Source organism: Berghia stephanieae, chromosome 5 (assembly GCF_034508935.2).
Source record: "Berghia stephanieae isolate SIO BIC M18660-M18661 chromosome 5, UCSD_Bste_1.3, whole genome shotgun sequence".
NCBI lineage: Eukaryota > Metazoa > Mollusca > Gastropoda > Nudibranchia > Aeolidiidae > Berghia > Berghia stephanieae.
The window spans coordinates 33,454,505-33,482,004 of record NC_088364.1 but is presented as its reverse complement, the minus strand read 5'-3'; the positions used below and the strand labels follow the sequence as shown (position 1 = coordinate 33,482,004).

At 35.5% G+C, this 27,500-nt stretch overlaps 1 protein-coding gene across 1 annotated transcript in view; it reads left to right on the top strand.

Annotated features, from left to right (window-relative positions):
• The window catches only part of LOC144972789 (glutamate receptor ionotropic, NMDA 1-like), a 240,145-nt gene that overhangs the window by 76,487 nt on the left and 136,158 nt on the right, over window positions 1-27,500 (top strand). The window contains exon 2 of the mRNA XM_078914426.1: window positions 1,352-1,472. The gene's annotated coding sequence lies outside the window, so the exon portion shown is untranslated. The remainder of the gene's footprint in view (window positions 1-1,351; window positions 1,473-27,500) is intronic.

Here is a 27,500-nt window from a genome sequence, read left to right as displayed (position 1 = left end):
ACATAAGTGGTAAGAGCATAGATAGTTCGAAGAGACGTCACTCAGGTCTTTGTTATTGTTTTTTGCCATCCGCGTTTATGAGTAATGCTCACTGAACTGTATTAACCTGACTATAAACGTTCATGGATACACACAGTTTTGTGTGTTGGTCCGTTATACTTCCGGATGGCAATGTTATGAGCTTCTTAGCCAAGCGCATACTATCTAGTCGGAAACAAGTATGACGTGAACTCATAATCACAAGCCGGAAAAACTGTGTCAGCACGAGATGAATCGGAAAAACGATGAATTCATCTCATACTTTGTGGTACGTAACTTGTTTACAAATTTAGCCGTGTAAAATCTCTAATTTTATGAGAGAGGTTTCAGAGTAGTTTTTTTTATAGATCTTAAAGAAGAAAACCTTTTGAAATGGCATCAATACGGTCCAAAATCTATTTCAGTTAAGACAAATTGATTTAGAGGTTGACACAACGTTTTAAAACTTTCAATAGAAGGACAGCAAGAGAAAAAACGCGCCATTAATAATAAAAAAATATGACTAGGTGGTATAAATATGTATAATGTGAAAGAAATAAAATGTGTTAATGGGGATGGTCAAAAGATAGTTCGAAGTTGACGTCAATCAGATCGTTGTTATTGTTTTTTGCCATCCGCGTTTATGAGTAATTCTCACTAAACTGTATTAACCTGACTATAAACGATCATTTTTATACAAAGTTTTGTGTGTTGGTCCGTTATACTTCCGGATGGCAATGTTGTAAGCTCCTTAGCCAAGCGCATACTATCTCAAAATGACCCACTCAGTGAAAAGTGTTCACAGTTCGAGAAATATCCTACGACACAATTGGTCATGTTGCTCAGCATGTCGCATGGGTATGTTTACAACTTTCTAAAAGACAGCCTCGTGTTTACATTCATAGAGAAATTATAAATTAAGTTATATGAATTATGTAAAGTAGTGTAAATAAGTCCAGTTCTGTGCCAAATATATATATATATATATATATATATATATATATATATATATATATATATATATATATATATATATATATAAATTGTGGGACGAATATATGACCATAAAGGTTCTTATTTCACTAAAAACTATTATTTTTCTTTATTATCATCCTTATCATTATCATCATCATTACTATTATTATCATTATCATCATCATTATTATTACTCCTATCTTCATCATCATCATCATCATCATCATCATCATCATCATCATCATCATCATCATCATCATCATCATCATTATAATTAGCATTATTATTATCCTAATTATTATTGTTTTATTTAACTCCTATAACTAGCTCCACATTGTTTGTTGTATTTCTTCCCCAGTGATTCATTCAATTTGTTTACCCACGTAAAAGGCAAGCAGCAGGACGTGTGATTACAAGAGGATCGTCTAAAATTACTTGTGATCATAGCGGGATAGACAATGCCAAGTGCCGAATGGCAGGTAAAGTGCTTAATCTAATTATACTATTATTTGTTTGCGTTGGGGAAAGGCAGGTGGCATAATTGATTATTATTGCCTGCATATCCGATGATATCCTTTGGGAATATCAGGTAAACAACATGTAAAGGGAGAATTCTCAAAAGATCTGGTTGGCAAAATAATAACAACTGTTTATAATAAGAATAGCTAAAAAGTCTCGGAGAGTGTCCGATAAATATTATAAGTTTTTAAAGGACGCTGTTGGAACAGATCGCTTCTATCGGCTGGCTAAATGAAAAACAATAGCAATATCGGGCGTGAAATGTAATCCGTATCGGTTTCCAGACCAAAAGCGTTATAATCAATTGACAAACACAATATTTTAATTTATGGGGGGGGGGGGGGGGGGGGGGGGGGGCAAAGTGGCCGGATGAATAATGAATCTGGCTATGCAGTTTGACCGGGAAGGTCCTGGGTTCAAGCTTCAGTTATTTTCAATATTTTTCCTTGAGCGAGATCGTTAACCCCCACTGGACAACATGGGTGATTCCTGATATCATCAAATGTTTGTTTGAAGGGTTATCTATATATTCCTTCATTGAATACCCAGGCAATGTTATGTCAGGATACTAGTGGGGACTTTAATATTGATAAGATAAGATATACTTTATTCATCCAAAAAAAAAAAAATGGAAATTCGTTTACAGACGTGGCATGCATGAAAATGTATAAACACAAAGTTGAGAATCTATGGCGACAATGTATAAATAATATTTTTTTAAAATATATAATATATGCAAATCCACAAAAATGTAAAAATATACGACCAAGCAACACTTTATATATTAATTTGATAAATTAAGATAGGCCATACCTCTGGCCTTTAGTCCGAACTTGTGTGTGTATATTTAAAAGAATTTAAATCACAGTTGCGCATTAAACATTCGAACACCATGTGGCAAACATGAATTAAGGTGACGTGTTGTCTTTGTTTTTATAGATATAAGACTATATATAGTCGCGTTGATTTCAGATCTTTTTAACCATTTAACTGCCTAACTCTGGAAAAACCCGTATTTAATCATTTCACCAGAAAATTTGTCCTTGAAATGTCGATCAACATCTGAAGGACGAGTTTTCTGGCCAGATTTTTAAATACGAGTTTTTCTAGAGTAGGGCAAAAATGTGGTAAAATATGTCAACAATGAGACTACATACATAATATGGTATAATAACATTTGATAACCAAATTATATATGTTATTCTTCTCAAATATGTGTTTCTCGTTGTTTCTGTTATCTTTAATTGATAAGAGATTAGTTTTCCGATTGCGATTTTCAATCTATGATTTTTGTATAACACCATGTCGTGAGACACAATAAATAGCCAATATATTAATGTCATGCTTACCGCCATCAATAAACTATTTTGTATATATCAATGATAACATGGAATAGAAGCTTTAGTCTAATTTACGGAGATGAATGATTTTCCCATTTTGGGTTTTTCCTTTGTCAACAAAACTCGACAAATGAGACATTTAAGTCGAATGAAAGATGAGAGAATGGCGGTGTTTAGAGCCTCATTCATTGAACTGAACGTACAATAAATGTGGTCAATCCTATTTATAGCCGGGTAGGCATTATTATTAGGTGGCGTTTTTATACAGCACCGTTGGAGGTGTACAAAAACGCACCGTTTTTATGCACCTCCGTTGGCGGTGATGGTAAATTAATGAAAATGTTGCTGCATACGTCCATGAGGTTTAAATAGTTTTAGATTGTAGTTTAGCACGCTGCTTAGTGATTACCGATGGACAATGACAATAAATTAAAGAATAATAACAATAATTTAATAAATCAAAAGTAAAACGAAACATGGCACACAAATACTGATCTCAAATAAATAAATAATTTTAGAAAATTAAAATCGAAGACTTTTAAAACCATGATAAAACGTTTTTGAAAAAAAAAGAAAGAAAAAAAGCAAACAAAAACAAAGTAAATCCAAAAAAAAACAAAACAACAAAATGTCAACAATGGGAATCGATTCCAGTACTTTCAAGGTTGGAGTCTGACAGCTTGTCCACTGCGCTACGGAGCCACCTGACTGTTCATCAAATTTAATAAGGTCTTTCGTAAACATTATTTTACCTTCAATGCAACTTCTATTTTCTGGTTTTATATTTCGATTTTTAAAATTATTATTATTTGTATATAAATTTATTAACAAAAACATCCTACAGATGTCAAAATATAACTTTAGCCATGTCCAAATACAGAAACACAATATCGCTAATGAAATTGGGTGGAATGCGCATGCGTGACGGTGTATATACACGATCCGTTAAATACACCGTCAACGGAGGTGCATAAAAACACTACGTTATTATTAATCATCATTCACTAATCTCCTCTATTGAAGCAGAGCAGAATTTGGACAATGAGCATGATATAGGTGGTATGCTATCGTCATTTTTGGTGATATTGACTGTATTGTCCATGTTAGATCGAATGGTGGCAATTTTATCGATGAAGTAATCATTGAAGCCATCTGCCAGTTCTGATTTGTTTTGATGTGATGGCAGTGATTTTCTCACTCTATCAACTTTCATCAATCCGTTAAGGACGTTAAAACGCTTCTTACTGTTACCTCGTCCACATTGTCTCTTACGGTTTTATTTTTGGTTTTAATAGGATTCAATAGTCTGATTTCACGTCCGCCCAGCAACGAACCGCTTGGTTCTAAACAAAGAAAATCGGTACTTTTTATTGTTCATGCTGGCTAGATCTTTTTCACATGTCTTGTGATCAGAATGCATAAAAGTCCAAACATGATCATATTTATAATGTTTTCTCCTCTGGATACACTTTTATGCTCGTCGGAGAAATATTTCATAAGGGAGTCCGCCATTTTCACGATAGTTCAGAACCAGTTACTAAGTTACTATGCGTCATAACGAGGGAAGTGACGTCACGATTGTTGAAGCCTATTATCAGGCCGTTAATTGCGGTTCGTGCTTGTTTATATATAACTCTCTATGTACTGTGAGTCTTGTTTTCCGCTTCTCGTCTCATCTGCTTTGACAACCGAATTTCCTTACTGAACCACGATGTGTCAGGCCTTATGGCGATAACTGGTTGACAATGGCGCATTGTGGCGGGTTGTGTATTAATTTTTGTGGGATCGAGTCCAACCGATAGCTCAATAGTCTGGATTCGAACTAGTATGCGCGCTATGGCTCTCGTTACCAGCTGCACCACTCAACCTATATCACAAACGGCTCAGGTTTAATCTAGGGGAGATCAAGAATTGCCTTAGGGTCCCTTATAACTTAATTGTATTAATAAAAAGTGAGTCAAGACAATAGTAACGCCCAATGCAATAAAAACAATTCTATACATAAAGTTTAATTAGATTGTACAGGAAAAGATAGAAGAATAAGTATTATTTGATATCGGGAAGAATAGCTCTAATTGAGTGGATCTAATTTATTATATATTTATCTGTTACTTTGATATAATCATATGTGTCTGTGGAAAATACATTTGAAAATGGTATAAGCCCGTTTGGCTTATCTTTATCCCGCCGGCTTGCTTGACTGAGGCAAATGTATCAGCTAGTTCCAGGGTTGGCGCCTGCTTTGCAGAGTTTTCTGGACATCACAACAGTGTGTTGTAGTTAGGCTGACATCAGGGGTTTACCGCTGTTCAAGGACTGGGATGCAGGGATTCGGCACAACTGGGTGCTCCAACGACACGGAAAAGGACCAGGAATCAGGAAAATGGCCAGGACCTTCAATTTGAGAGTTAAAACAACAAGGTCTTAGAGCCAATCGAGTTTGTCTTTCGCCACCGAATCGTCCTTGAGCGACACATCATAATAGCCTTTATTTGCCGACAAAGGCAAGGAGAAGCAGTAACTCCATGATAATGGTGGTTAGTATATGTTTTAAACATCAACTGACAGTCGAGCTATCTTACATGATGAGAATTTAACAGGGTTGTGTCCCTGGTATTTCTTTATTTATTTTTATTAATTATAATTGAGGTCATGATGTGTGGCCGGCGATTAGCGGTGGGGTACAGATATTCAAGCAATATACATATTGAATATAAATGCAAAAAAATAGCATAGATCATAAACAACTGTTAACTATAAAATAAGATACATATAGATATGGTTTTGTACAGGTATTCCAACTTACGAACATCCATGGAATAGCACAATTAAAATATATACACAACTATAATAGTAATGCTAGATTAAATTGAATTCACAGTAATATCTCGTTCCACTTTGTATGTTAACCAATAATTCATTTTACCTCCAGCCGAGATAGACAAACTTTTACAAGTTTGAAATTGGAGAGATAGCTCTTTTCTCTTGGGCTTCTTAGCGTGTGTGTGATTAGATTCAGATATGAATTTGGTTTTGTGAAACGAAAATAGCCAATCAGAAGAATCTTCCTGTTTTAGATAGCCAATGATATCCAGATGCTTTGGTAAGAAAGAATAACGGAGAATTACCGGAGAGCTAGACCTTAATTGTAATTTTAGCTACTCTTGAACGAGACAAGACCTCAGGGCATATGCACGATGGCGACTTGTTTGGAAAAGGTAATTAGCAGGTGGCATGAATACAATGGGCAGACAATTTGAACAGGTAAATAAGCCTTAAGCTGAAAGTGAGTGTTCCGTTATACAATGGAAATGTTTCCCACCTAACGACCGGAATTTCCGTTAGAAAGATTTGGAGCTTTATTGGAGAAAGGCTGTCCATGTTTTGATTATCTTACTTGAGGTGTTAATCTGCCTTGGCAAATATATATGTCTCGTCCACTAGGTTTGAAGTGGTTTTGAACGAGACGATGACGAATGATAAAGAAATCACGCAGTGAAAGAAAATCGCTCGTCACATTCTCCCCCTCTTGAAAAATCTCCTTGTGAGATTAAAGTTAAGTCTAGTTTAAAATCATCTGAGAATTGTGGACAATAGATAGTACTGGAGGTACAGTTATGTATTTGTGACGTCATCGGATAAGAGATGAACGATTATCGGGTCATTGAGGTCAGGTTATAGCAAAGTAGAGGCTATTCCTATTTTGCTTGCGGCAGTCCTCAGAATGAAAGGTTTATTGGGGTCAGGTAAGCGCAGCACGGGTCGTGACGTCAGAGTCTTTTTTATAGCGCAGAAATCGTCCTCGCAGTGTAAAGCGTTCCTGGTTTGTCCAACATTTTTAAGTTCAGGAGTTATTGTTCCTCTCTGATTTCGTTGCTTGGCAACATTATGATTCCTTATTATGGCATCGTTTTGATTCCTTTTCTTGGTATCATGTTGATTCCATATTTCTGATACATTTGGATTCCGTTTCTTGGCCTCATTTTGATCCAGATTGTGTGAAACATTTTTGCTGCGTTTCCTGGTATCCTTCTGACTCCAATTCTGTGGAACCTCGTGAGTCCATTTACATGTATCATTTTGATTCCATCGCTTGAGATCATTTTATTCCGTCTCTTTGTACGTGAATAATGTCTCATGATGTTTGCGCCCGTGTATTGAACGGGAGAGTTTACAGTTCTAATCGAACCTAAGGTTACTGGAGCTGTGTTTGTTTGATCTGGTTTCCATTGGCATTTTTGACATGACTTTATATGGCTCTTGATGTCATCCGAAATACCAGGCCAGAAATAGTGGGCTGAGATGCGCTCCGTTGTGGCAGCGATTCCCACATGTCCTTTGAAAGGTATGTTGTGTCCCATGTATAGAATCTGTCGGCGATGCGTAGAGGGGACGACGAGCTGATGGCGTTTTTTGCCAGAGACTCTGTATAACAACTCTTGTTGTATTATGAATTCTCCCTTTCTATTCTTGTCACTAGCTTCCGTCACTTTGGCGAAGTAGCGTGAGAGAGTTGTGTCCTCTGTCTGTGCCTTCCTCATTTCCTTTGGTCCAGGATTTTGTGATAACGGCGGCATATTCCGTTGATCCTGTGCTCTTGTCCTTATGTGACAGGCGTGAAATGGGTGTTTGGGCGTTCCGAGAAATACGTATTTGCATCCAAGGATGAGAGGGTGAGTAGGTGCGTCTAGCACTCCTGCAGGTATAGTTCCTACTACGTATGGAGAGGTTCTTTCGATATTAGCTATCGGAAGTTGCAGAGATGGGCTGTCTGTAGTGGCGCATTGAATCTCGATAATTTCGCCTGTGAATTGGTCCGGCCGAACCAAGTCGCGAGCTACAACCGCGTGATAGTCTAATCCCGTGTCGTAGGGAACGGTCACATTCTGTCCATTTACTTTGACTGTGTCAATGACTGGAGGGTGATTCGAAGATTCTTTTGTTTTATGAAGTGGGTGGTTCCCAACTGTGCGACCTACATTTACACTGACAGGTTTTCCCTTTTGATGGCCGTTACGTTTGTTGTCGCGACGGCATTCCTCTGTCAAATGTCCCTTCATATTACAGTTCTTGCAGTATACGTGTTGTTTGTGTTGTGTTGTGTTACTTCTTTCGTATTGGTTATTGTTATTCTTCTTTTCATATGGTGGTGGAGATGTAGCTCTATCTTCATGTGAGGTGGATGGGTTTTGAATCCGGTGTTGTCTCCTTTCTGTGAGGTGATTTTCTTGCGCTGTTGCAAACCGGTCAGCACATGTTACTATATCGTCCAGTTTATGAGCGCCTTGCTCATCGACAAAACGACGGACATCCAGGGGCATTGCATCTCTCAGCTGTTCCACCATGATAAGCTGGTTTAATCCCTCATAGGTGTCTGGGTTGCCAGATAGTTTCAACCATTGTTGGAGGCTGAGTTGTAGATGATCTGCCAACTGGTGGTATGTTTCATGCCTGTCCTTCCTTAATGTTCGGAATCTTCTACGGTAGGATTCTGCGCTGACATCAAAATGTCTCAGTAGGGATGACTTTAGCTCCTGAAAGTTATTTTTGTTGTCCTGTGTCAGGCGAGAGTAAACATCATAGGCTTTGCCCTTGAGATGCTGAGACGCTTTGAGTGCCCATTTGTCCTCCGGAAGATCATATGAGATCGCTAACTCCTGGAATCGCGTTAACCATTGATCAATCCCTTCAATGTATGGGTTGAAAGTTTCTACAGGGAACGACATTACTTTATCAATGCTTCCACTGCCCTGACTAGATGGAATGGGGCTGCGGGAAGAGAGTCTGTTTTCTGCCATTTCTCTTGTTAAGGACATTTCAATTTCTTTTTGGCGGGTACGCTCTCGTTCCGTCTGTAGATCCATTTCCAGCTCCTTGTTTCTGAGCTCTTTCAAGGAATGTTCATGTTTCCTTTTTTCCTCCTCCTCTAGTCTAGCACGCTTCTCTTCCTCCTCAAGTCTAATAATCTCCCTTTCTGCGTTTTCATTGACATAGGCAGATAACTGTTCACCAGAAAGGCCCAATTATTTCCCTAACTGGATAAACTCGCGTCTAATTGTAACACCATTAGCCATGGCTGATTAATTACAGATTGAACAACTGCAGAAGGTGAATGAGAATGATGCGATAGATGGAATTGAACCAGAAAGAGTAGGGCAGAAAGCAGACGAATGGAACTTTGCCAGTAAGGGTTAAATATGAATGAAGAATTCTGAAGCACAGATAATGAATGATAGTGAAGTAAGTGACAACACGCAGTTGAAAAGTGCTAGGTTTCGCTAAGGCAAATTTCAATATATGACACACACAGTGACACAATACTTAGAAAGAGTAGTTATTGCCTGGGGCTTAATTTGGCGTGCTCGTGTCAATAGAGAGATAATACTATTTACCGTTACACGTGTAAACAACAACTTGCAAGATGGCCTAACTTGAAGTTAGAGTGACTGTAATTTTTAATTAAGATATGTTGAACTTAATTTTTGAAGGGGGGGGGGGGGGTATCTCTCGGAAGGGGGGGGGGGGGGGGTTACTCTCGGCTGGAGGTCCAAAATTTTATGGCAATAATGGCATAAAAAAAAGTGGCAATGAAATAACAATTTATGTTTTGTAAACTGCTTTTAAAATTACGTTGCCTAATTATGCATAATTAAAATAACATGGTTGTCATAATCATAATCATAAATCAGTGTTAGTAAACTAATTATAGATTAGTGAAAATATAGAAAAATGGGCATGTTCCAATTTCAAATGTAACCACAGTGACGTTTCAATAATAAATAAGATTTCTTCCCTATGATATTTGTAATTTATTAATCAAATGATTTATTGATTGGTTTGATTTAAGGTAGATATATTTACGAGCCCCCAATGTAATAGAATGCTATTGTTAATTTGAGATAGTAGCAGAAGTAAAGAATGGGTGTTTAAATATTATATCTAAATTAATGACTCACATATTATATTATATTATATTAAAGATTCATAATCCCGGACGAGCCTACCATTTTGTGGCGGGTTGTGTGTTAATTTTTGTGGGATCGAGTCCAACCGATAGCTCAATGGTCTGGATTCGAACTAGTATGCGCGCTATGGCTCTCGTTACCAGCTGCACCACTCCAAGAATTGCCTTAGGGTCCCTTATAACTTAATTGTATTAATAAAAAGTGAGTCAAGACAATAGTAACGCCCAATGCAATAAAAACAATTCTATACATAAAGTTTAATTAGATTGTACAGGAAAAGATAGAAGAATAAGTATTTATTTGATATCGGGAAGAATAGCTCTAATTGAGTGGATCTAATTTATTATATATTTATCTGTTACTTTGATATAATCATATGTGTCTGTGGAAAATACATTTGAAAATGGTATAAGCCCGTTTGGCTTATCTTTATCCCGCCGGCTTGCTTGACTGAGGCAAATGTATCAGCTAGTTCCAGGGTTGGCGCCTGCTTTGCAGAGTTTTCTGGACATCACAACAGTGTGTTGTAGTTAGGCTGACATCAGGGGTTTACCGCTGTTCAAGGACTGGGATGCAGGGATTCGGCACAACTGGGTGCTCCAACGACACGGAAAAGGACCAGGAATCAGGAAAATGGCCAGGACCTTCAATTTGAGAGTTAAAACAACAAGGTCTTAGAGCCAATCGAGTTTGTCTTTCGCCACCGAATCGTCCTTGAGCGACACATCATAATAGCCTTTATTTGCCGACAAAGGCAAGGAGAAGCAGTAACTCCATGATAATGGTGGTTAGTATATGTTTTAAACATCAACTGACAGTCGAGCTATCTTACATGATGAGAATTTAACAGGGTTGTGTCCCTGGTATTTCTTTATTTATTTTTATTAATTATAATTGAGGTCATGATGTGTGGCCGGCGATTGGCGGTGGGGTACAGACATTCAAGCAATATACATATTGAATATAAATGCAAAAAAATAGCATAGATCATAAACAACTGTTAACTATAAAATAAGATACATATAGATATGGTTTTGTACAGGTATTCCAACTTACGAACATCCATGGAATAGCACAATTAAAATATATACACAACTATAATAGTAATGCTAGATTAAATTGAATTCACAGTAATATCTCGTTCCACTTTGTATGTTAACTAATAATTCATTTTACCTCCAGCCGAGATAGACAAACTTTTACAAGTTTGAAATTGGAGAGATAGCTCTTTTCTCTTGGGCTTCTTAGCGTGTGTGTGTGATTAGATTCAGATATGAATTTGGTTTTGTGAAACGAAAATAGCCAATCAGAAGAATCTTCCTGTTTTAGATAGCCAATGATATCCAGATGCTTTGGTAAGAAAGAATAACGGAGAATTACCGGAGAGCTAGACCTTAATTGTAATTTTAGCTACTCTTGAACGAGACAAGACCTCAGGGCATATGCACGATGGCGACTTGTTTGGAAAAGGTAATTAGCAGGTGGCATGAATACAATGGGCAGACAATTTGAACAGGTAAATAAGCCTTAAGCTGAAAGTGAGTGTTCCTTTATACAATGGAAATGTTTCCCACCTAACGACCGGAATTTCCGTTAGAAAGATTTGGAGCTTTATTGGAGAAAGGCTGTCCATGTTTTGATTATCTTACTTGAGGTGTTAATCTGCCTTGGCAAATATATATGCCTCGTCCACTAGGTTTGAAGTGGTTTTGAACGAGACGATGACGAATGATAAAGAAATCACGCAGTGAAAGAAAATCGCTCGTCACACGCATGATGATCAAGAAGTTCAGAGATAATCTTTTTAAAAATTGAAACTTTTTCATCTGCTGTGTATGCACATTCAACGTTGGTGATCAGACGGGATGTAGCAATGTCATTTAAAATTTCTCAAAATCTAATGACTTATATTTTCGATGTGTTATTGTCTTTTTTGCGGGTTTAGGTTTTTTCCAAATTCAATTGAAATAAAACAGACTGATGGTCTGAGTTGTGGTTACTTTGTACGTAGGTGTTATTCAACAAAGTATTAAAAATACTAAAATGAGAGTTAAACACACCATCAAGCCTGATATGTATAATATAGTCCTTTCTATAGTTTTTAAAAACTTTCATGTTCTGATTCAAAGTCACCACAAAATCTCATTAATGATAACATTTTATATTCAGGAATGTAAATATGAGAAAAAAGTGGACCATGCCGAAGAATTTTCAAAATCGAAGAAGATTTACCTTCGCAAAAATTTCGACTTCTAAATATAGTTTAATGAACCACGTCTTTGCCTTATTATCCAATCGCAATCTTTTTAATATCAGGGTATGCATTTATCTTATATGTCTTATTTCACATAATGTAAAACATATATATTTATTCATCATGTTTTTTGTCTAATTCAGGAGTATGAAATAGGCTAATGGCTTGGTATACTAGATACCAACCATTTAATTAATTTTTCTTTTCACTTTATATTCTGGTGTCTAGATCGTTGTCAATTGAGTTATTTTGACGCATTGTTAAAAATTAACTTAATTTTCGTAGTCATATTTTTGACTTATTTTTCTTACGCTAATATTCTATAGATCTTTCTGATTCGTCATCAAAACAGAATTTCAATTCCATTATTAAGCTGTCTCGCATTTGCTGTTGTTTATATATAAAAGAGGCTGAATTCTCATAGTTTGATACCTTTTATAAAAAGGCAACCTTGCATTGTAGCTAAAAAATATATATATGTGAAAGATGAATAGCGATTTTTTTGTATCATTTTCCTTGCAAATAACGTCCATCTTGATGAAAGTGCTCGCAAACATTTCTTCCGCAATATGTAAAAGCAAGTCTCATTGCTTAAATGGCAAAAAACCGCTGTGATATTATGAATTTTATTGTAGTTGTTTCCTTAAGCCAGAGACGCACAGACTATCATATATGTATGTATATATAGATGTATATATATATATATATATATATATATATATATATATGTATATATATATATATATATATATATATATATATATATATAGAGAGAGAGAGAGAGAGAGAGAGAAGGGGGGGGGGGGGGGAGAGACAGCGAAAATTAGAAATAGAGAAAAAGGTTCAGAAAATAGAGAGAGAGAGAAGAGAGAGAGAGAGAGAGAGAGAGAGAGAGAAGAGAGAGAGAGAGAGAGAGAGGAGAGAGAGAGAGAGAGAGAGAGAGAGAAAGGGGACAAGGGGAGGGGGTTTGAGGAGAGGTGGATTTTAGTTAAAGCTAGTTTCTTGGCTATTGGTACATTTTTATTATTAGACAGATGCAGAGCTGTTACCAATGTGGTATTCATTATACATTTGAGCAAGAAAAAATGTGACAGAGATTTTAACAATGACGTATTACGTCATAAGTAAGGGTCCCAGTAACTCAATTGGATTCAGTAGTCTGATGTCACGCCGCCCGGCAACGGCGGCCATCTTGGTTCTAAACAAAGAAAATCATTACTCTTTATTCTTCATACAGGCTAGAACTTTTCATATGCCTTGTGATTAGAATGTGTAAAAGTCAAAACATGATCAAATTTATGTTATTTTTTCCTCTGGATACACTTTTATGCTCGCCGAAGAAATATTTCATACGGGCGTCCGCCATTGTTCCGATAGTTTCGAGCCAGTGTTACTATGTTACCATGCGTCATTAGGAAGGAAGTGACGTTACGACTGTTGAAGGGTATTGGTAGAGCACTCGCTGCATACGCAAAGGGACCAAGACGGATTCCGGTTGCAGTCGAGATTTTTTTCTCACCCCTCTCTTCACCCATCAGTGATTGGGTAGTTGGTTCTATTAGATTTTGCGGAAAATACTTTGCGTTAGACTAGAGTACAATCGAAAGGATAGCAAGAAATTGCTACTGTCCGCCGCCACAGAAACCGGGATAACTTCGGCTCAACGGCTCATAAAGCAGTATTAAGTCGGGATTTGGAAAACGAAGAAAACCGGTTTTAAAGTGGAAATGGTCAAAATTATCAAATTTCAGTTTTTGGTTGTTTTAGAAACTACAATCATTTTTCTACATGAAAACATAATAATTCAACATAAATATTGACGATAAGTTATATAAATTTCAAGTTTTAAAATGCAACTATCAGTGACACATTCAAAACGAGAGTTGCATTTCTCTCAGAGAGCCACCCTTTCCAAGGCTTAGTAAATTTTAATCTCTTCGCGCTTTGATGATGCAAGGGTACAATGCTACTTATTGTAACACCGAGCGTTGTCAGTGCACTGATAGGGGATAATAAACACATATTCTGAACCCCGGTTTTTGTCCCTTTACGCACATATCTCCCCAATGACCCCAGGTGGCACTTCACTTCTTGTTCTGGAATTAGCTTTGTTCGACTGTTCAACCTCCTTTATCCGTGTTGTAAGGCATTGAGCAAATTACTTCCTTTTTGCTTGCCAAGAATAATTTAAGCTTCCCTTGGAGTTTATCTGAATACAAATATCTCCATGTATATGAATAAAGGAAATACATCTTATTCTATTTATTCTATTTTATAATACAGTAATAATGATAATAATAATTATTATCATCATCATGATCAATTATTATTATTATTATTATTATTATTATTATATTATTATTATTATTATTATTATTATTATTATTATTATTATTATTTATTTCATCATTATTATTATTATTATCATTATTATTATTATTATTATTATTATTATTGATATTATTATTATTGTTATCATTATTATTAATATTAATATTATTGTTATTATTATTATTATTATTATTATTATTATTATTATTATTATTATTATTATTGATAATAATAATATAATGATGATGATGATAATGATGATGATAATAATAATAATAATAATAATAATAATAATAATAACAAAAATAATAATAGTAATGATAATAATAATAATGATAATAATAATAATAATAATAATAATAATAATAATAATAATAATAATAATAATAATAATAATAATAATAATAATATATTAAAGCTTCTAATCAGTTATCTTACACGATTATTATTACCAAACTTTAAATGAAATGATGGCAATAAATTATACTTATGTGGATGTTTTCTATCTGTATAAAAATCACTAAACGTAATTCAACCCTCAACGTTGAGAGCTTCAACAGAGAAATTTCCAAACTCAAAATTCCAAGGAAGTAGATAAGAACAAATAAGGAATTAACAAGAATCAACACTGCCTGAACTAAATATCATTGACTCTGTTAAATGTCAATAGGGAACAAAATGTTAAGCCAAAAGCCTGGTTCCAATCTCGTTGGAAGTGTAAAATTACTCTTCCGGAGGACTGGATACATAGCTTGTGTAATAGGGAATGAGATTAGCGGAAGAGTAGCGTCCCTTGATTGCGCGTCACCCATAGTCTGTGACGTCACCGGCGGAAAAGTTCTTAAAGAGAGAACGTCATGTTGGTTGTGCGCATGCGTCTCTCGTCCTCGCTTCCGGTGAAAGCGGCTTGAGACACTTCAAAACCAAATTGACGTTCTCTCTGTAAGGTGACGTCCAATCAAGGGACGCTACTCTTCCGCTAATCTCATTCCCTATTGATGTTCTGGTTTCAGATTGATGACATCTTATTTTCTAGTCTAGATAATATGCTAGTCGTCAATAAAGATCACCCACCCTCGCTCTTTTATGTCCCATAATCTTTAGAATCTGCTGATACATATTGCTTCACTATGTAACATTCATTATTAGTCCTCCGAAGGACTGGTTACATACACCCTTTCAAGAAGTTTGGAATCGGAAGAGTAGACGGTGTGAAGTCAAGACTTCTCTTCTATGTTGTCAACGTCATTACGACATGAAGAGTCGGGAAACAGTAAAGACTAAATTAAAGGAGTAAAAACAATAGATAGAATGAAGTTGACATCACTCTTGTCTTTGTTATTGCTTTTTGCCATCCAAGTTTATGAGTAATTCTCACTCAACTGTATTAACCAGACTATAAACGTTCAATGTTACACAAAGTGTTGTGTGTTGGCCCCTTATACATCTGGATGGCAAAGTTGTGAACTTCTTAGCCAAGCGCATACTATCTATAGAACAAGAAAAAGCTGCTACTCGGTGAATATCTTCTATGAGATGACACTATGAAAATAATGTAATTAAACCTGTTTTAAATTATGAAGATTGCTCATCCATTCGATTTCAACTTTAAATTTAAAAAAAAAATATAGAGTCTATGATCAATTGGATGTTTTTACATATCTACAATCTAAACATAACAGAAAGAGATGACTTATTAATTTTCTTTTAAAAACTGCTTCAGAATCAGTAAAGCTAGAGCGCAGATTGAATGGAGAGAATTCTACATAGTTGGAGCTGCGCAATAATTAAGGTTCTGTCTTTTACTTTTGTGTTCTCTCTTTTTGGTGCGCAAAAGATGCTGTCCCGCGTGATCTTAAATGGGATAAAATCATTAATAAAATCCTTCAGATACAAAGGTGAGCACTCGTTTTTAGAGTTAAAACATAGCATTTTCGTTGTGCAGTCCAAATTCGGCATCCCAATTTAAATTCGCATAATATTGTCCAATTCAAATTCAGCAAACCAATACAATTCAGCAAACGCCAAATAAATTTTAACATGTTCAAAATAAACATATCAAAAGTGTATTTTGATACGTTTTGAAATAAAGCTGTGTTGTTTTCAGAAGGTACCTGCTGCTTCGTCGACAAATATCAGTTGAAGTTTGGCGCATTTTAGAGAAGCCATGTTGCGAAGATGTTTGCCGCTTTCGTTCGATCGCTGTTTCTTTCAGCCGGCGCATCTCTCAGTTGTTTTGTCGCGATAGTTGACTTCGAAATAAGCGGCCCATCTGGTATGAATAATTTGACTTGTGAGTCGATGAAATTTAATGTTGCATCAGGATTTCTTTCCACAATGCCAATTACCATTTCCCTCGTCCGTTCAGTCGTAGTAGTAATAGTAGGAGTAGTGGTAGTAGTAGTAGTAGTAGTAGTAGTAGTAGTAGTAGTAGTAGTAGTAGTAGTAGTAGTAGTAGTAGTAGTAGTAGTAGTACCAATTAATCGATTATCTTATGCATCCTAATATAATATCAATCAGCCTCTGAACTCTCTTTCTCTCAACTCTCTCTCTCTGTTCTCTATTACTCTCACTCACTCATCCTCTCACTCTTTCTCTCACTCCCTCTCTTTCTCTCTCTCTCACACACACACACACAAACACACACACATATTTTCCCACCTCGATACAAAGATACACACACGTCTTTATTAACAAGTAAATATTGACATTATGCGATTCATGGCATCAATGTAAAATATATCAAAGCTGTGTATCGTGTAAAATATTTCCAACTTACATTTTGTTTCATTTTTTTATGTTGGCTTTAGTTTATTATATCAAACAATTCCGTTTCTTTTTCATGTTGGAATCTCTTTTGATTTAATTATTTCTTTCCCCAAATAATCCTGACATATCCGTCTGATTATGTTGCTGTTTTATCGAATTAATATCGGCGGTTATTAACACGGGCCTTCACCATGGACAAAACGATGTAGAACGCGTCTAAAAGCCCTTTGTCAAAGGATGAGGGGGTTTGTAATCATAGGCTACAGATGAATTGAATGCAAATGAAACAGAATGTCGGATAGATAGACATACTGGAATATTGAACCAGACAACTGACATACACTGGAAAAAGCATATATTTTAAAATTTGGCCAGAAAACTCGTCCTTCAAATATCGATCGTTTTCATGGACTCTCATCTTGGCAAACATTCTCAAAACTGGAATTTCGCGAAGTCCCGGAGTCCAAAGTTTGAGAGTTTTTGCTAAGATGAGGGTTATTTGAATGGATCGATATTTTAAGGAAGAGTTTTCTTTCGAAATTTATAAATACACGTTTTCCAGAGTACGGTAGCTAACTGGTTAAGCCAGCTAACTTGGTAAGCGATTCTTCAATTGTTTGTTTATACTTATTACATTTATACCCGTTAACATTTAGAGTAGTGCGTTTTCTGTGAAATGAGGCTATATAAATGCAATATTTTTTTGGTTTTTATTTCGTTATTGTTTCAAACATGATTTCTAGATCTATTGTTCTACAAACAGGTTTTTACGCATTTGCTATAGTGCAAGAAGAAAATGATTAAAGAATGGAGCATCAATTTACATGTTGATAAAGTATTGTAATATAATTTGCATGTGCTTATAATAATATGAAGAATTCCAAGATCATTACTTTCCAGTATTCTAAAATGAATATTAACATTTTTTACACCACATTTTTACTGATTTTATCATATACAAAATTCGCGCTACAATACAAGGTTTTTATAGCGTGGAGATAACGGTTGTTTGGTATTATTGTCTTTACAATTAATCTTACAATACCCAACAATTCCAACAGCCTGCTACTTATTCACACCTGAGTCGAGTTTCAGATCAAATCGTATGCCAACTTAATGACTGGCAATGTGTATTAATAAAGGTATAGAATATTCCTTCATTTCTAAAAAGTACTCACTACCAGTTTTTTTTTCTCTTTTTTTTTTTTGCTCTTTTTTTTACTCAAAAAAAAAATACTCACTACCAGTTAAATAATGGAAGGAGGAAGAAGAAATAAAAAAAATATGGGTCTGGCAATTTTCATAATTATATATTCATGGAAGGAAGATGGAGATGATTGTACTGAGATTATGCAAAACTATAGTCAGAGGGTCAGTTTGGCAGTTCAGAAATATTGGACGAATAAAAGGATGAAGACTAGGAAATGCGGCTATGTGGTCTAGTGGTATGACACTCGCTTTAGGATCGGAAGGTCCTGGGTTCGAGCCTCGATCGGTGCATAGTTGAGTCCTTTGAAAAGGCTCTTTACTCACATTCTCTCACCGTACTCAGGTGTAAAATGAGTACCTGGCCGTCAACAGCGTTGTCTCTGACGAAAAAAAACCTTTGTATTATCGCCTAACAGGCGTCATGTCTCGTTCTACATGTTGCTGTTGGTCAGGGAGCCTTTGTAAAGCGCTTTAATCACGTTTAGTGGATATAGCTCTATATAAAAGCTCAAGTTTAATGAGTTTAAATTAGTTTAAAGCTGCCAGAAGAGTGGAAAGAGACAGTGAAGTGACGGAAACCAGCATTGTGTTGCATCGGTGACTCAACGGTACAATCTCTCGTCTTGTCAATTGTCAAACGATGTTAAACATTGTTAGTGGTTGGATGGGTGATGTTAAACATTGTTAGTGGTTGGATGGGTGATACTGATCGTAAAATAACGATTTCTGGTCCCTGTATTGTACCATTGGCACTTTACACACGTTACGCCACTCGGCTTAATGGTGACCGGGTAATTGGCTATAATATGTAGCGATATATATCAAGAATGTTAGAACATTTTAACTGGAAAATAGTCTGTATGGATTTGATGATTGATTGGTTAGCGCGTGGAAATAAGCAATAGAACAACAATGCATATTCACTTGATATCAGTTATTTTCAATTTGAAAATTCATATCGGCACTTGGCTTTTAAATTTTATACGCATTTATGAACACTCCTTGACATGAAAATAGACACCACAATACAATTAACAGATTTCTTGTTACCTCCCTCCCCTCCCCCTCTGTCTGAGATTGTCAGAATTAACTTAAATACTCATTACGAAATTTGAATTAGATTAAAATGCGTTTATGATAGAGATGATAGAATTCTTAAAACTTGAAAGAAAAATAATATGTCGTTCTAATGGTTTTGCCTTTAAAATCAATTGAAGAGTCTCTGTTTATACGACAAAATGCGGATTAATACCATTTGCATAGTATATGAGGACGATTTAACCTTTTAAGGTGTACAGGTGCGGTCGAACTCAAGATAGCAAACAAAAGAGAAAGCAATCCTTTAGAACTCATATAACCGAATTTTACCCCGGACTTTGTCGCCCAAAACTATTTGCTACTCTTTGGATAGGATGCCAGTGTTTATCCCAAGACGTTTCTGTCAACTCCTAGTGACCCTGGTATTGAATTCGGACAACTTTTAGAGATATCTAAGTATCAAATCTGTTCTTGGGAAGCAAATTATTCATAGTTTCACCGAAGACATGGAGAAACGATGGCTTTCACAATATTTCAAATTTCGAGATTAATTTTCTTTTCAAGGCCATGTTCAGAATTTTACTCACTTAATCTACTGTCCAATGAGAAAAATGATATTACTGTGTACATGAATATTCGTCTTTAAACAACTAGCGTTTTCTCAAGGGGCAAATAAGCAATTTGCAGAGTCGGCGATTGAGCGGCACGGTGACTTGTTTTGTCAAATAATCAGCAATGTTTAGATTGGGCAAAGCTGTATAGTGTTCTCAAACTCTGTCAACACACTTTACAGCCAGTAATTACTCATCTCAAGGTATATAAAATCATCTGCCTGTAAGCAATGCCGAATACAGAAAAAGTTCTTATTTATACAGGGCGTCCCACAATCATTATGTACTTCCTGGGTGACTAAATGACACATTGTTAAACACATTGAACATGATAAAATTTAAGAAATACGTTAAGAAATACGTTATAAAGATATGAGGAATCACTCTAAAAATTGCTTGTGTTACTAAACAAAATACTTCCATTTCTTGATACTGTATTGATTTTTTAGGACTGTGGTGTAAATCGATCCTCAATAATTGTATTTGGACGTGAACAAACTACGGAATGCATCGAGGCTAGAAGGCGGAATTTCCTTTCTCTCTAGCTGCAGCTTAATTTGCCTCTCACTGCTATGCTTATTATTTACATGTTTTGCGTCCTGTGCAACTTGAGATCTGAGCGTGCCTTGTATAAGACAGACTCTTTGGATTGCCATTGTAGCAGGGGCCATGTCCTTGGTCAACCAAACCATTGTAAAGTGGTGTAGTTACCATTGCCTCTCAACGGTGCTTTTACTTTTGTTAGATATATTATAGAGATCCAGTGACTTATTTACCCAAAGTTGAGGAAACTGTTGAGTTAGGAAAAAAAGGAAATGATGAAGGTAAATAGTAAAGCTCATGAGTGAAATGGTTTAATCGAAATTGCACACACACACACACACACACACACACACACACATATCATATATATATATATATATATATATATATATATTATATATATATATATATATATTGGAATTATCAAAATGATTTCTTCGTCATCCTCAAGGTAATTTTTTCTTCTTTATGGATTATCTAAAAATGGGGTATAGCATTAGCATCAATCGGATTAAGTAGTCTAACACTGTTACTTGAGTAAAAATCAAAACAAAACAAAACAGTTTCTTCACATGGATAAAGCGAGATGCCGATAGCGATACTGAAACCCGTGACCACCTCGAGTCACTAGAGTGTCATTTTCACTCGGCCACCTCGCCGTTGAGTCTGCTGAAATGGATGAGATGCATTTCTTTGGTTAAATTGTTTCAATCGACGACAATAGCCATGAGAAAAAAATACTATTATTTGTACTTGTGGTTTTAATAAAAATTAACTTGATATTTTATATAACGCAATATCACTAAACGTGCTCATTGCGCATTATAAAGGGTCACTGACCAACAGCAATACGTAATATGTAGAAAGAAACATTGCGCCTGTTGGACAATATTACAATTATTATCTGACAGAGACAACTGCTGTTAACGACCAGGTATTCATTTTACATAAGAGTACGATGAGAGAATGAATGTGAGTAAAAACCCATTTCCAAGGACTCAACTATGCGCTGGGCGAGGCTCGAACCAAGGACTTTCGATCCGAAGCTAATTTAATACCACAAGACCAGATAGCCGCATAAGGTTACGAGTATTTTCTTGTGATTGATCTCTATTAATGCAATGGTCAATATCCCACCCCCCCCCCTCCACCCCCTCACCAAATGACAGTAGACACCTGCGCATTTCTATCCAGTTGGCACTTGAGACGTTATTGCTTTGTGAGTATACTTCGAGTTTGATTTTGGCGTTTTTGTTCACTTTGGGTTGGGTTCCTTTGGTGCTATCATCAAAATTATTTGCAATAATTTGAAATGAATATAGACGTCTAGATAATCGATATAAAGATAAAGATAGAAAAAGTGAATAAATAACTAAAAGATATACACGTAATGTAACAATGTGAAATTCATTTGACTTCGCAAAAGTTAATGAACTCTAAATAAGTAAACTGCGTATTTGTCCACAAACCCCCAGATAAGATGGCGTTCATGTGTTGACCGGCGTCTGATAAACAAGCATGTCACTATCGCTTAAAATTGCGCCAGTGAATCGCAGTCAATGTGATATAAAGTATGATAGTCTCGTGTTTGCAATATATTGATGATTTCTGAAAGGGCATATATATATATATATATATATATATATATATATATATATATATATATATATATTGTCCTTTTAAAATAGCACAAAGTATGGAAAAGGTCAGAATTATCGTTTGGTAAATGCGATATAGGGCCATGAACTACCAAACTCGTTGCCAATCGACTCACTGGGAATGCTCGTTGATGCGTCTAAATACTGATTTTATATCTGGTATAGCATGTGTCCTCTCGTAGCTTTGAGAAGGTGTTAAATGAACCACGTTTGTGCTGTCTCTCCTAACATTAATCAATAAATTAAGAAAGATTTCAGACACGCATTGATTGGAAAACAGTACAAAATGCATTACGTACTGTGGTTCTAATTAAATCGTCTTCCCACATGCTTCTCTTTTATTTCAAGTAAAATATAACTCCATCAAAATTTTGGAAAGCACTCTACGGTTGTTGTTGAATAATTGTCTAAATTTCATTCATATAATTCAAAGTAAGCTTCAAAGGTTACATAAGAAATGATTTTTTCTCCAAAGTTTAGTTGTCATATCAAAATTTCTGCTAGAATTTTCTTGATATCGATTTAAAGTGTATGGTAGTCCATTGTAAGATAATCTTGAATATTTTCTGAAACGTTGAATGTCATTTTTCTTCTCTATACCTAATCACCAATCATTATTCATATTATTCAATATATTTTGTTTTTAAAACATGAAGATAACAACAACAACAACAACAACAACAACAATAACAACAACAACAATGATAACAACAACAACAACAACAACAACAACAACAACAACAACAACAACAACAACGTCAATAAACACGATAACATTTTACTACATTTAAAATTCCTGAACTTTGATGTGAAACAAAATACGGCTACAAGGACCGTTTAGATCCGAAATAAAAAGGTGATTGATGGGCCTAGCTGCTAGAAGAGAGGGAGAGAGAGAGAGAGAGAGAGATAGAGAGATAGAGATCAGAGGCCTGAAATTGGGAGTACGCTTGTGATAGCGATAAAGAGCAATAACAAAGGCTATTTAATGTCGACTGATGCCATTAAGATGATTTAATACTGAAAGCTTTCTCTTATTTACTGGTCTGACATTTGCAAATTCCCTTGCACGAAATTATTTTCCTATAGTGATTCTTTACAGGCTAACATCATGCCATTGGTCCTCGTTAACTGAAATTTGATAGAAACAGTGGTTCAAGCTTGATACACATTTGGTGTTTTTATGTTGAATTCAATCCAGTAAACGCGAAACTGACAAAATTCTCAGATTACATTTTTGTTCCAGTGCCTTAAGCTGGTGTTGTAAATAATTGTTCAATATACTGATACTAGCTTACATTTTTAATCAAATGTCTAGAGCTGATGCAATATTATATGAACTTAGCTTACATTTGTGATCCACTGCTGTTGTTAACAGAATAAAAGTAATTGTTTCATGTACTGAAGTAAGGTTACATGTGTATTCCACTATCTAAAACTGTTGTTGGGAGAATAGACGTAGCATACTTATTGAAATATGAATATATGAACTAGGGTTATAATCTATAATATGGTCCACTGTCTGAAACGATTGTTATGAGAATAAAAGTAGTCGTTCGTATACTGAACAAGACTGCATTTTCTACTGTCTTAAAATGTTGTCATGAAAACCAAAGTTGTTGTTTCATAAGATTAGCCCAAACAAAGGTTATTTTTGTGACCCACTGTCTAAATCTTTCCATATAAAGAATAACAGTAGTTGTCTCTTAAACTCCATAAGCTTAGACTCGTAACCCACCACCTCAAATAAGTGTTATTTCGGGGCAACAGAGAGGCTGAAAATGGAATCTCTTGTCAGAAATGTACAAATCAGATTTCGGACAATTGTCGATAACGCAAAAATCTAAAATTCCATATTTGTATTTCTGATATAAACTACTTATAAATCCAGTTAAAAAAAAAAAAAAAAAGAAGAGAAAAAAAGCCAACCCCCCCCCCCCCCCCAAAAGAAAAAAACAACAAAAAAACAAAAACAGGATATAATAGACCTTGTCTGTTAATGATTATTTTTTTTTCCGAAGTAAGAGGGACAGCGTGGCTCAGCGGTAAGGTCTTGCTTCACACCCGAAAGGTACCGAGTTCGATTACTTGCCGCTGGGCTGTGTGGCCTTGAGCAAGTCACCTCGCCCTAGCTCAATTTGCGACGCTGCATTGCGGCTGACGCCTGGGTTATTCTCTAGAGACAAATTTCAGCTATGGGATGAATAAAGGAAATTTTGTTTTTATTTATTTATTTATTATTCACATAATTGTGGTTTTAATAAAACGATGTGTTGCCTATATTGCCATATCAAAAAAAAAAAAAAAAAAAATTAAAGAAAAGAAAATCAGTTTGTAGATTAAATTGAGTTTAAATTTTTTAAAAACCTGACTGAAATTGCTAAGGTTACTTCCGGTGGCATCCTTTATTGCTGCAATCCGTTTATTAAAAAAAATCTCATAACTTCCCCCAGTCGGATATAACACATTAATATACAAAACAATGTGTGATCTTAAACATTTATAGTCTAGTGAGAACTGATCATAAAAATGACTGACTAAAAACAATAACATAGAGCTGAGTGACGTCAATTTCATGCAATCTATACTATTTTTTATGCGATGGATTATTTGACTTTGGATACAATTTTCGCCTTCAATTTCATGCTATTTCCCGTCGACATTATTGCACACCGAAGCGATGAGTCACATTTAAGTGTAGCTCGTTATAATAGATTTAACCGTTTTCACCAAGAGAACAATATTATAGGGTGAGAGGCATTGCAGTTTCAGACTTACAAGTATCGTTTTTCTGACTATAAAGTCGATTTTTACCTACCAAAACGTCCAGATATGAAAGTAAAAATATTATTGAGCTTTTATACAGAGCAATATCCACTAAACGTGCTCAAAGCGCGTTGCAAGAGGTCCCTGGCCGACAACAACATTTAACAATTAGGACGAGACATGACGCCTGCTAAGTGATATTACAATTTTTTTCGACAGAAACAGCGCTTTTAATGGTCAGGTACGAATTTTACACCTAAGTACGGTGTGAGAATGTCAGTAAAGAGCCTTTTACAAGGATTCAACTATGCGCCGCTCATTGTGAGACTCGAACCCAGGACCTTCTGATCCGGAGGCGAGTTTCATACCACTAGACCACATAGCCGCACGTACACCGTTTTGAGGCTATCAGCCAATATTTATATATAATGACAAATGATATTAAATGGATTCCTGACTGTATGTGGTTAAATCTGACACAGCATGAAGTGTTCCACAACAAGAAATTATTGGTCTAATACCTCATGTTCATGTCGTTCTCAATGGGAGACCTACTGAGCATCTAATTTCATGCATTTGGTGAACTCGGGGGTTTTAAACACGTCCAATTTTGGAAACAAGGGATTAGTCTACGTGGCCTGGAACTGGCGTAGTTGATGTAATTATCCTAGACAGCACGCTATTTTCGACACGGTGGTCAAGTGCATTGTGTGGTTGCGGTTATTTGGATACAACAGTGTAAATGTTGCTGCTCGAAGCTCGAAGAAATAAATAATAACGTGAAGCTGAATGTAAGCTTCAATTTAATTACAAAAACAGATCAAATAACGTTCATTTGATCTTTTTTGTAATTAAATTGAAGCTTACATTCAACTTCACGTTATTATTATTTGGATACAACAGGTATTTAGGGTTCATTAAATCGAAAACAGACTAGCTACGAGTAATTAAAAAAAAACACAAAAAAAACATTATAAACGACGTTGAATAAAATGGTGCGTTAGACAACAAAGTGACATCGTGTCAGAATGTCTGTAACTTTTTCGTATGAGCTGTTTTAATAATACCATTGGTTCATACTGTTTCCATGAATTAGTTTGAAATAAAGATCGTTTGGTCTTTACTATTTGGGCAGTTTATGCCACGATGAGGGTCATTTATATCGATTGATATTGAAGGACGAGTTTTTCAGGCCAAAGTTTTAAATACGTGTTTTTTCCAAATTAGGATAATTAAGTGGTTGCAACAAACTGTCAAGTCTTTAATTTATCTTGTACTCTGTACTCTGAAAAAAAAACACGTATTTAGAATTTTGGCCAAAAAACTTCTCCTTCAAATATCGATAGATTAAAATCTTCCTCATCTTGCCAAAAATCTAAAACTTGGAACTTCGTGGAAGGAACATTTTAATCAATCGATATTCGAAGGACTAGTTTTTTGGCCAAAATTTTAAATACATCTTTTTTCACGAATACAACGCTGTTGAAGACCACCAAAGATAAAAAAAATCATATTATAAAAAAGACGGTATTGTTTTGGTGAAAATATTGAAACTGTTCGAAAATCATAATAAAAGCGACTTGCTCTCGTGAGTATCTAAATAAAATTTCCGAATGCGAAAACCAAGAGGTCTTTTCTAACGCACACTTATGAAGTGCCAGGTTTGAGAGATTTTTACTAGATTAGTGTCATTTATAATCGACAGATATTCAAAGGACATTTTTTGTGGCCAAGATTAAAAAAAAATTTTTTTCTTCTTTTTTTCTCTCTCTAAAGTACGACAGTTTTACAATGAATGAAATCTGAAAATTTAAAAATATTTCATTCATTCAAATAGAAATCTAATATTTAGATAATAACTCATATTCAAACCGTGAATAGAGCTGAAAATAAAACACACCTCTACGACAAGTGGTCTACAATAGACTTTATCTTGGTTGCTTTGTTGTAAATTATTGGGAAAATAAAACGTTTGCTTTCATTGTATTACGAATTTACTTTGTGGCTATATGGTATTGTGGTATGATGACACTCGTTTGGAAAAGGCTATTCACTCATATTCTCTCACCGTACTCATGTGTAAAATGATTATCTGACTGTTAACATCGTTGTCTTTGTTGGGAAAAAATTGTAATACCGTCTAACAGGCGTCCTGTCTCGATCTATAATATGATGTGTTTTCGTTGGCAGGCAGGTTTGTAAAGCGCTTTAAGCACATAATATAGTGGACATTGCGCTATTTAAAAGCTCACGTTATTTATTCTTATTATATTTTTATAAGAAGCAACCTTGGCTATCGATAAGAGAGAGGTCCTTCTGTGCTCAGCAATGTGCTTGGTATTATTAAAGCAAGCTGTCACTCAGAAGCTCGATGTTATTGTTTATTTTCTATATTTAGAGAGGTATTAACAATATTGTGTGAAACGTTTGACATTGAGCTTTATATAGAGCAATATCCACTAAATGTGCTCAAAGCGCTTTACAAGGGGTCCCTGGTCAACAGC